Consider the following 10964-nt stretch of genomic DNA (forward strand, 5'->3'; position numbering starts at 1 on the left):
GTCTCAGTTCCAAGCCGGTATTAAAATAACTGTGCACAACAAGTGAGATTTTAAATAGATCCCATGCACATATAGCTGCTGTCATGGTCCTGGGTCTTTAACCCAGTGCTTTGAGTTTTTGTAATTTTATTTTCCCTGTGTTAGTTCCCTATTGTATTATATTATGTCTCTAGTTATAAATGACTTTAATTTTATTAGTTCCCAAGTTCGTGTGTCTTAGTCTTTGTTTCCTGTTTTATTGTGATAGTCCCTCGCCATGTTTGATTTGCTTCCTGATGGTTAGATTCTGTTCAGCTGTGTTCCCCAGGTGTATCCTTTCAGCCCTTATCTCCCCCTGTGTATTTAAACCCCCAGTTTGGTTCTTTTCTTTGTTGTGTTCTCTGTCATGCCCTGACTCCTTATGCTGTCTGTTTTTCTGGAGTCTAAGATTTCAGGCTGTTTAACTCCTGCCCTGCCTTGTTTTTGTTACTGTTAGTTACTAGCTAATAGCTAATAGTTACTAGCTAGCAGAAAGTCTTGCATCTGGGTCTCCTCTATGTTCGCCACACAATGTTTCATGGCAGATACATTCACATGCTCAATACTAGGTAACTCCATAGTGTAGTGGTTTACACATTTGCCTAAGAAGTGAAAGAAAAAGGACACACAACTCCCTTTGGGGTTGTGTGAGGAATGTCATGTCGTCTGGCATACAAATCTGCTAACTTAAAATACTTGGGCTACCTGCTGCGGCAAATACTTTAAGAATAATAGAGATTCCAAAAGTAGCTTTGCTTTACATGCTCAATAGTACTTTGAATGGTAGATAAACTCAAATTTATTAAGAACACAACAAGAAGATTATTGCAGATATATAAAGGATTTCTTACAGTTTGCCATCATTGTTAAACAAACACTCCCATTTCACCTGCACCTCCCTGTGCTCTGATCCAGCAAAGCACAGCAGCTCAGCCTCTAGCCCATTAAACAGTTTTGTTCTACTCAGCATGCTATCATCGCTCTGATGCATCTGCTGATAACAGTGCACAGAGGAACATTAAAACACAAGCCCTGCTTATCACCAGGGGACCACTGAATCCAAAACCTGCCAGCACTTCTCTCTTTCTAAGTCTCTCTTCACACCTTTAGGTCAGTTGGACCTCTCTTGACACTGGAACAGGAAAGAAGGACCAGAAGGTGCTTGGATGTCAGTTATCCATCCTTAGATCATAGATGAACACAACCGGTATTTGACCTTATAATCAAAGAACAAAATGTTTCTAAAGGCTAGGTCATGCTCTATGATTTAACATTAATTATAATTATGTCAGGACCGTTGTAACTGTCAGCAGAAATTAATCTTCAAATGAAATGGTTTTATGTAAGAAAATTGGTATTTAATCCCTATGTGTTGTAAAACATTTTTAAGCTACCATGTCTGTATTTTTGCCTTGTGCTGCCTATGCGATGCCAATGTCAAAACATCAAGGACTAAAACATGAACATGACCTTGGCAATGGCCAGCTTACTGCAGAAGAAAAAAGAGAATTAAATGGTTGGTAATTGGCTTTTTTTTTTTTTACAATGTCTCTCATATATCCATGCTTCTGCTATTAGACCAAAACATTTAAATATAGTCATTTGACTAATTGAATGATGACTGTTAAAAAAAAACATGAAGTTAAAGTTTTTAAACATGATACCAAAAGCTGTACCTTGCCTCTCGCCCTATTAAAGTTGGGATAGGCCCCGACCCTCCTGCGACCCTGATAAGGATAAGCGGAAGAGAATGGGTGGATGGATGTATTGGGAACTTGGATACTCTGAAAATAGTAACCTTTAGCTGTGAAGAAGGTAAATAAATGTGTTGTTAGAGTAATGCTTGTTAGTGAATTTGTTAAAGTATAAATGGTTTTGTATTTTTTACGTGATCTGAGCATTGGCTCTCCAGGCTTTCAAAGTCCTTCTTTGGACATTTGCTGTTTTTTTGTTTTGTTTTTTCACTCATTTTCTATGATTATTAAACCACATAATATTGACCATTTAAGCATAACAACACATACCAGTGCTGTGTTTACAAATGTAGCCAACATCCAAAGAAGACCACTAAATGTCCTTCAAGAAGCCTGGAGAACTATTCCTGATGACTACTTCAAGAAATTATGAGAAACCTTGTCTAAGAGGTCACGCTGTGTTTAAGAATAAAGGTGGTCATACCAAATAATGACTTTCAAGTTTGTTAGAATTGTACAAACTTTAGTATTTTTAAAGAGAGGAAGAGTTTTTTCGTTGTTTTTTTTTAGTTGTCTTTACCGTCTTTCTTATTGTAAAAGCCTGCAGCATGGTTTCGTGGGTTAACATGAAATGAGCCATAATTTTTCCACTCCTAAATATCAAAATGCTTTTGACTCTACTTTGGATGCAGCTGTCTTTTGGCATCTGTCTAATGTCTGGTTTAACAGCGTCAGACAGGCTTTCCTGGTATTTGTTTTTTGGATGCCAGAGGCCAGGGGTGCAAAACAAGATTTGAATCATTCACCAAGCTCATTAAAGGAGAGACAAACCAGCAGCAGTCTAATACCATTCCTGTGCCAGCTCAGCAGCACCAACAGTGGGGCGCCAAAGTTGAAATGGAAGCGTTGCCATGAGAAGGCACTTGCCATGTAATGGGTTTGGATCAGAAACTCAAGCAAAATAATGCAGAAAACCAAACATGAAACAAATTCGTATGAAATTCAATTTAAAAATTGTTTTTAAACTATAATCCACAATACTTTTGTGTAACTTTTGGTTCCATACAACTGATAATCTTTGTTGAAAAAAATCAAACACAAGAAACTAAGAGAATCAAACAACAGCTACGGTAAACCTACCTAAACACAACATAACTGGTTATCCCAGCTGACAGTCGGCAAAAAATATGCTACCCCTACAACTGTACCCCTCTCCTCAAACCCAACACAGGCAGTTAAATAGATTCCTCATTTTAGGTTTGACAGCGTTTTAGTAGTTAAAGGTGAATGCTTGGACATGAATTGAGCTGCGGTTTGGGGAAGGCCTCGAAGGGGACTGGCGACGGCTCCCAGGCCTGGCAGATCCCCGTGTACTCAATAGGAGTGAAGAAGTTAAAGTTGAGAACAAGGAGGGAGGGAGGGTGGGGAACGTAAATGAGAATGAACAGCTTGCAGAACTGGGGGAACCTATATAGATGACAACCGGAAGGAGCGTGTTTGGAGGCGTGGTCCTGAAATTCCGATACATAATCTCCAAAACAAAAGTTAAGATTGCTGAAATGGAATAATTCAAAAAGTATAATTAAAGGGATGAAACAATAATTAGCAGATTACACATGATGTACTTAACTGACAAAGACAATGTTGGTGCTGTTAGATGAATTCAAGGCCAGAAAAGCTTCCTGCAAATCTCAGACAAAGCACACTATTTCACCTGCTTTAGCCTGCCCACAGTTACAAGCTGCTTTGCAACCCAGCTCCTTTACATGCTCTGCCTGAATTCAGTGTCCTGTCTGCTTTCCACCAATGCAAATGAAAAGAATAGAGCCATGCAGACACATATAAACTATGTTGTCTGTATAAAGGTCCTATCTGAAATGCAACTGTGGCGTAATTAATTACCATTCACGAAGAAGCTGTTATCATAAACACCAACATGCCATGTGCAAATTGCAGAGGCACCTTTTCAGGGACTGGCAGGTGGATCAGAGCAGCATGGAAGCCGTGTGAGTTACATCCTCCCAGGCCAGCTTAATTAACAGTGCCATCTATTTCCTCATCTATCTTCCACATGGGAAAGTGGCTTCCACTGTGCTGTTGGGAAAAGGATTTGTGGTCAATACACTTGGCATTAATCTGCAGTGCTTTAAGAAAGGAAGGAAAGCATATGAATTCGTACTTGAGCAGGAATACATTGAAAGACATACAATTTTCATCAATAGGTAAACATTCTGATAATATGTTGGTCTAACTCTGATTTGCTCTACGTTAACTGATGTGCAAATCTTGAGATATTCATAGTAACATTTATAGGAGTATATTTCATAATGTAATCATTATACCTAGCTTCATATCCATTATTTAAGGGAAATAAACATTTATGATCTTGTCGTGCCACAGTTTTGCCTTTTGCTGCTTGAAGAAACCATCACAGCAACACTATCACTCCACGCACAGAAAAACACAGAAATGCACCAGCAATACCCTCGTCGCAAACATTCTGTGCAGATCAGCAGCAGCACTGCTTTGACATTGTACAGCTGAAGAGTGTGTGATATGAAGAGTGACCTGAGTGTGTGGAGGGTAAACGGAGTGACTCCCTGGGGCTGCGACGTGTTCTCTCTAGCCCTCTTTTAGAGTTCAGACAAGTCCCACGATGCTGGGAGATTAATGAAGCTGCACTGGCACTATGATCCCTACAGGACGTACACACACACACACGCACACACACAGTCATCGGCGTACATGCACACACACTGTTCATCTCAGATTATGACAGTTTTCTAGTACCCACCCTGATATGAGCTTTACAGGTTGCACTGAGGATGGTACTCAGGTTGTGAAAAGGTTAAATGTTGTCATATAGAATCCTGCGCTTATTCAGTCAACAAAATACAAGAAAAATCTCATCAGCATGTGCAGATGTAACAATAGACTTCAATAGAATCACCTAAATAAAATCCGGTAGAAGATTTACCTTTAAGTAAGATGTGTCTTATACTAATGGAAACATCTAACCATGCATCCTGCCTATTGGTCACTAATGCTACTTCAAAAATGCATCATTAGAAATGCTTAAAAAAAAGGCATCAGCAAATTTTTGCTCCTCGGACGAAAGAGGCCTGGTTGAGTCGCTATCCTCTGGTCTGGCGATGATACAAGCAAGCTGCACCAAAACTCAGAGTCAGGAGGATGTCGCATTAACACATGGACCACTCTCACACCTGCAGTCAGCTCCGCTGTCTTACACACTGCTGCACTGCCCCTTAGAGGTCAGAAATGGGTACTACTTGTTCATTCCATGCAGGCATTTCAGTCTGGACAAGAGGGCTGGACTAATCAAATTCAGCTGGCACTGTCATCCATATAATCATATTTTGTATGTAATTTAAGACATTTAATTTATGTATGTATAGCTATGATAAGAAATGTACATACACCCATCATGGACAAATGTGTGCATATAGATTCAAATATATACATATAGAAACCTGAATCTTTTAATAAGTGTTGCTGAAGGTCCTACACTGTATTTTCACTTGAAAGGACTATTAACTTCTCGTTAGTGATCATGATGGACTACAACTGGTAGTTTCTTGTTGCAGCATAAAAAGGATTTGTTTCACAGTAGTCATCGGACTGATCAATACTCAGAACAATGAGAAAGTCCAAGGAACTCTGTGAAAATCTGAAAAGGAGGACTGCAGATTTACACAAGTTGGGAAGGTCTCTTGGAGCCATTTCTAAACAACTGTATCTCATTACAAGTTATTCTGATGTGTCAACTCACAAGATTAGAGGAAACTGGTTAGGATGTTCAGGAACAACTTAGAAACTGCGTAGGCTCAAGCCTTAATTTTGGAACTGCTAGAACATCAATGTCATTGTCCATAATGAAGCCAGTTCTCCATCATCAAGGGCTGAGAGGGTGCCGACCAAGAAAGAAGCTTCTGCTCCAAAACTGACATCATCAAGCCCAGCTGAAATTTGCAGCTGCCCACATGGATAGGACTTTTATGGAGAAAGGTCTTATGCTCAGATAAGACAAGTTGGCAACAAATACAAGAGGTGTATTTGGAGGAGTAAAGGCAAGGCTTTGGTAGCATCGTGCTTTTAGTCTGTTTTGCTGCCAGTAGTACTGGTACATTTAACAAAGTGGATGAAATAATGAACAAGGACAAATACATATTTCTACGTAAGTCAAAATTTAACTGGAAACTTTGACTTGGTGATGGTAATTGTTTTTCCTTTTTTCTGTGCTGGAAACGAGCTTCCATAGATGTCAGTAGCTTTCACAAAACAGAAGTATTTGATTCTGTGGCAATAAAATAATCTACTGTCTTTGTAATTTCATTCATTTATTATGTCCCATTAACCAAGAATGTCCATTACTGTCATTCAGCCATAACATCATTCTCCTTATATACAGCATTAATCAAGGAAATAAATCATTCACACATCTAATGACTGTCAGCGGTTTAGTTGTGTAGGTGTAGTCACCATGTTATCCATCTCCAGTTCTTTCTTCTGGTCAACTTGACATGTTTCCTTTCGAATCTGGTCAGCATGCCTGCTCTGCTGCAGTCATTCCACCTCTGCCATCACTGCAGAGTAGGATTCATGGTGAAAGACTATCTGCCTAATCTGAGGGTTCCAGATGGAAAGAAAAGCTATACTGATGCAAGAACCTATTATTTTAAAGCACTGGTGCCACTATGGGACTGATCATCCTACATGAGGATGCTGTTCTCTTCACTATCATTGTAAAAATGACAAAAAATATCTTTGATGACAACTGCAGCAAAAACAATAATAAGAGAGAGTCTCACAAAATAAAAAAAAATAAAAAATTAAGACAGTACGAGGTCCAGAAAGTGGCATGTGTTCCTTTATAGTGACAGTATTGCGCAGGAGTCCGGTGGTTTGCTGCTGCAAGTCATGCTTTAAATTGCTTGGCATCAACACTTAGTGAAAGCTCACTGCCACACTGACCATCCAAATGAGTCCTATGGTAATGTGAGCACTGCAGTCGGTGATGATCCTGAGGTCGGATGCCAATGCAAATGAATACCTAGCGTTCTACAGCCATCATCTGGGAAAGGAAAATACAGCACAGGATACAAAACTATGCTATGCAGTTCAACTTCAATTCAGTTTTATTTAAATAGCACCAAATCACAACAACAGTCACCTCAAGGTGCTGTTGTTGTAAGGCAAGAGAAACCCCAACAATCAAATAACCTCCTTTGAGCAAGCGCTTGGTGACAGTGGGAAGGAGAAATTCTTTTTTAATAGGAAGAAATCTCCAGCAGAACCAGGCTCGGGGAGGGGTGGCCATCTGATTCTCAAACCACAAACTGATAGGTTTTGTAGTAGAATATATACTGTGATCGCCACAGCAGCTGTTTATACCTAGATGTCAGAACCAAGAGGAATCAATTTACTTCAACTGAGAAGAGCAAACTTACAAAAAGGACAAGAAAAAAGTTTTTTTTAGAAGAAGGAAAGTTTCAGGAAGAGCAGCTGCACGTACCACCAGAGATGGGCAGTAACGCGTTACTTGTAAGTTTCAAGTAACGAGTAAAGTAAGGGATTACTAAAAAACGGTAATAAGATTACCGTTACTTTCCCGTAGGAACGCTGCGTTACTGCGTTACTAAAACCGTGATTTTTTGCGAGAATGTCTCATGACAGTGACGTAAGCAAGTGCGACGTTCGTGACAACAGCTGTGGTCGATGGTGCAGATCAACAATGGATAATATATCGAGTGCGGGAGAGAGTATGAGCGTGCAGCGTTTAAAGCGTGGAAGTACTGACCTTATTTTGAGTTTGATTCCGTAAAAAGTGACAAAAACATTAGTGTCCGTTGTGCGTGGGAAGAAAACGTCTTTTTACAGCGAAAAAACCCCTAAACTTCCAAGCAAGCACCGAGTGCGCTACGACGTAATGGGAAACTCACAGAGAACTGAGCGCTGCAGCACACCTGCACCATGTAAACCTCCGCCTACCCTACTCCTGCTTTACAGGTGAAAATAGAGCAAAAGTCTTTGACTTTATTTATTTTCTGCTGTGTTTTATTTGCATCTATTTGAAAGAGTGAGTAATAACACAAAAAAATTATTTTATGTGCTGGAATGTGTAGAAAATAGGTTTAAATATTAAACAAATTTCTTCCAGTCAGAGAATGTTGCATATAATTAAATTTTTGCTTGATGCATAAAGTTAAAATATTAAAACTAATAAAACAAGTTTTAAAAAGGGACTTTTCCATTTGATTACATTTTGTATGATGGATTATGTAGAAAAAGTAGAATTGGGCTGAAAGAGCCATCACTTTATCACCTATTCAGGTTGTAAATCGTGTTTTTAACAAGTAACTAAGTAATTAATTACTTTTGAAAATAAGTAATCAGTAAAGTAACGGGATTACTTTTTGGGGGAAGTAATCAGTAATTTGTTACTGATTACTTTTTTCAAGTAACTTGACCAACACTGCGTACCACCATACTGATCACAGCCATGGGTAGTATATTGGATGGATTAAAGACGAAGAGCTAAAATGCAGTTCAGGGATGGGAAGACTATAGATGAGGCGTGATTGTGAACAGATCGGAGAAGAGATCCTTCTCTCTCACTGCTATCCTTGTCTCAGTTTCAGAAGCAAAGACAGCTGGTATTTAGAGAAGCAGCCCTAAATCCTCCATATGGTGCCAATATAGTTATTTTTGAATTTCCTGTTCTGTTCTCTCAAAGTCAGTGGACTTTATGGATTTTCCATTAGATGCCTAACATAAAGTCTGCAATTAACATAAGCTTTAGACATGTTCAAGTTGTGTTGTTCTAAAACTTAAAATATTTTAATTAAATATCCCACTTGGGAATTCAGAGAAAGTGAATAAACGAGACAACAGAAATTTGTGGGGACATTCGGTTCTGTGGTGTCCAAAACAGGAGCTTAGTGGTGATGGCAAAGTCATGTGACTGACCTAAATGATTCTGCCCTCATCAGTTCAAATCCAAGATATTTCCACCATGACCACAAATGGAGATTAAAGAATTTGATATTTGGCATATCACAGTCATTAAACAATTAATTTCAAGAATAAAGTTTAAATGTCAAGACTGAGTGCACTTATTTTTTTTATACATTTACTTGAATCTCAGTCTCACTGTGTAGCCTTTCCTTTATAGCTGTGAGAAAATCTTTGGAAAGCAGAATCACTGAGCTGTTTGAAGGTCCGTTTCTAAATCGCAGTCACTCTGAAAATGTGTAGCATGGCCAAACCACTTGAGAAACCTGTTGATTTAATTTCCAGACGGTGAAAAAGCAGTCACTAAGTAGCTTCTTGATTCCACCGTAGCAGTTGACAGTGCTCTACCCAGGCCCTGCAACAGCAAAGTGGCCTGTCTGATATGAGGGGCAGTTTAAGAGGAAGTGGCACCTGCCAGGGTAAAAGACCTTACCTGTACAATTTTCTCAGGTAGAGAAATTACGGATGGCATGCATGCATTCTGGAAAGATGATGCCAGTATGTGCATGAAACCAGCAGCCAGATACTAATCAGTACCAATCTTTTGTTCACATCGGATTCTCTTTCTTGCTTTTGTTCAAAGGAACTCCTTACTTTTGACTCCCGCGTGCTAGCCAGATGTCTTGAGTGTCTGAATTGCTTTATACGAATCATATTTATTCCTTCATACCAAATTTTTATGGCAAGAGAAATGCATCATCTTCTCTTGGTGAACGATGCACAGCAGTACAAACACGAGCAAAAGTCTCAAGTCTATGCTCATTTCTTCAAAACAGTGTTGTGAAAACATAATTTGTTCCATTTCTTTAGTTGAAGCTATGAAAAATGCCAAAGTTTGACATAAAATTGTATTTTATATCCCAGCATGGTGTGTAGTGTGTTCTTAAAAAAATTGAGGAAAATTTGAAGTATCAGGACTAAATAATAATAATAATAATAATGATGGATTGGATTTATATAGCGTTTTTCAAGGCACCCAAAGCGCTTTACAATACCACTATTCATTCACTCTCACATTCATACACTGGTGGAGGCAAGCTACAGTTGTAGCCACAGCTGCCCTGGGGCAGACTGACAGAAGCGAGGCTGCCATATCGCGCCATCGGCCCCTCTGAATTTACAGTGGGGCAAAAAAGTATTTAGTCAGCCACCGATTGTGCAAGTTCCTCCACCTAAAATGATGACAGAGGTCAGTAATTTGCACCAGAGGTACACTTCAACTGTGAGAGACAGAATGTGAAAAAAAAAAAAATCCATGAATCCACATGGTAGGATTTGTAAAGAATTTATTCGTAAATCAGGGTGGAAAATAAGTATTTGGTCAATAACAAAAATACAACTCAATACTTAGTAACATAACCTTTGTTGGCAATAACAGAGGTCAAACGTTTACTATAGGTCTTTACCAGGTTTGCACACACAGTAGCTGGTATTTTGGCCCATTCCTCCATGCAGATCTTCTCGAGAGCAGTGATGTTTTGGGGCTGTCGCCGAGCAACACGGACTTTCAACTCCCGCCACAGATTTTCTATGGGGTTGAGGTCTGGAGACTGGCTAGGCCACTCCAGGACTTTCAAATGCTTCTTACGGAGCCACTCCTTTGTTGCCCGGGCGGTGTGTTTTGGATCATTGTCATGTTGGAAGACCCAGCCTCGTTTCATCTTCAAAGTTCTCACTGATGGAAGGAGGTTTTGGCTCAAAATCTCACGATACATGGCCCCATTCATTCTGTCCTTAACACGGATCAGTCGTCCTGTCCCCTTGGCAGAAAAACAGCCCCATAGCATGATGTTTCCACCCCCATGCTTCACAGTAGGTATGGTGTTCTTGGGATGCAACTCAGTATTCTTCATCCTCCAAACACGACGAGTTGAGTTTATACCAAAAAGTTCTACTTTGGTTTCATCTGACCACATGACATTCTCCCAATCCTCTGCTGTATCATCCATGTGCTCTCTGGCAAACTTCAGACGGGCCTGGACATGCACTGGCTTCAGCAGCGGAACACGTCTGGCACTGCGGGATTTGATTCCCTGCCGTTGTAGTGTGTTACTGATGGTGACCTTTGTTACTTTGGTCCCAGCTCTCTGCAGGTCATTCACCAGGTCCCCCCGTGTGGTTCTGGGATCTTTGCTCACCGTTCTCATGATCATTTTGACCCCACGGGATGAGATCTTGCGTGGAGCCCCAAATCGAGGGAGATTATCAGTGGTCTTGTAT

Source organism: Rhamphochromis longiceps, linkage group LG23 (assembly GCF_057381845.1).
Source record: "Rhamphochromis longiceps isolate RC_006_pf linkage group LG23, R_longiceps_female_GT1.1, whole genome shotgun sequence".
Lineage (NCBI taxonomy): Eukaryota > Metazoa > Chordata > Actinopteri > Cichliformes > Cichlidae > Rhamphochromis > Rhamphochromis longiceps.